The 1131-nt window shown below is 27.8% G+C and overlaps 1 protein-coding gene across 1 annotated transcript in view; it reads right to left on the bottom strand.

Moving 5' to 3' along the window:
- The window catches only part of LOC106478796 (probable phospholipid-transporting ATPase VA), an 82841-nt gene that overhangs the window by 25377 nt on the left and 56333 nt on the right, over window positions 1-1131 (bottom strand). The gene's annotated exons all lie outside the window — the stretch shown is intronic.

Raw genomic sequence — 1131 nt, 5'->3', positions numbered from 1 at the left:
TATATATATATATATATATATATAAAACCTATGAGAAAAGACTTGCATCAGATTTCATACATATAACACATAGCAAATTTCATGTTTTTCAATGTTAATTTTTTGCTCTAGTAACTATAAGTTTAAACTATGATAAAAATTTATCAGCTGGACGCATCTGTTTGACTTGACCACAAATTTGCCCCAAAGTTTAATCCAAAAAGTATTCATTATTGAAAAAGAACATGGATTATTTGATATGTTCTTAACTTCATAGAAATAAACAGGAAGCAAATATAAACATAATCCAACAACTGATATAAGCATCACAAAAAAATTAAACATTTGATGAAGATTATTAGATAAAAAAGCTTTATATTCTTATTCAAAAAAAAAGATGCTCTTCAAGAGATATTTTTCTAACATCATTAATTAGCCTGTGTTTTATTGTACTAGTAGCTGGGAAGAGCTGAGAATTGATGTAAATAATATAAAACATACAATGCAATTTAGTAAATTTAAGGTTTGTGAGAAATAAATAAAGTAAAATATAAAATAAATCTGAAAACTGTAGAAAATTGGTTATGGTTCTTCGTTTACTTTCACACAGTTACTTGAGCAGTTTCAGCATTAGCCATCATTAATTTTGAAGTGACAGATAAGAGGAAAGAAAGCTAGTCAACATTGCCAACTCATGGACTACTCTCATAAGAACAAAAAGGGAAAGTTGACTGTTACTCTTATAATGCACTCACGGTCCAAAATGTGGTACAAACAATTATATATATATATATATATTCAGATATATTATTTTTTTTATGGTAATGGACCATGAACCACAGAATCTGGCACACTAATCACCAGGCCACACACAGCCCATATATTTATGACAGTCCAAAAACAACAACATAAAAGTAATAGCAATACATTTACAACTAAAAAAGTAAAAACCAGAAATATTTCTTCCAGAAAGTTTAAAAATATAATTAAAATTAAAACTAACAATCAATTATGTCTTGTTTCAGCACCATAGTTAAATTCAAATACATTTGTCTATTTTCTCAATAACCCATTCACTGCCGAATTTTCCTATGGAAAGTTGTCTACAATGCCGGAATTTTCAGTGAAAAATGTCTAATTGAAACACGTTAT

This window comes from Limulus polyphemus, unplaced genomic scaffold (genome assembly GCF_000517525.1).
Source record: "Limulus polyphemus unplaced genomic scaffold, Limulus_polyphemus-2.1.2 Scaffold250, whole genome shotgun sequence".
NCBI lineage: Eukaryota > Metazoa > Arthropoda > Merostomata > Xiphosura > Limulidae > Limulus > Limulus polyphemus.
The sequence above is the reverse complement of the archived record's forward strand: the minus strand, read 5'-3'. Positions and strand labels throughout refer to the sequence as shown.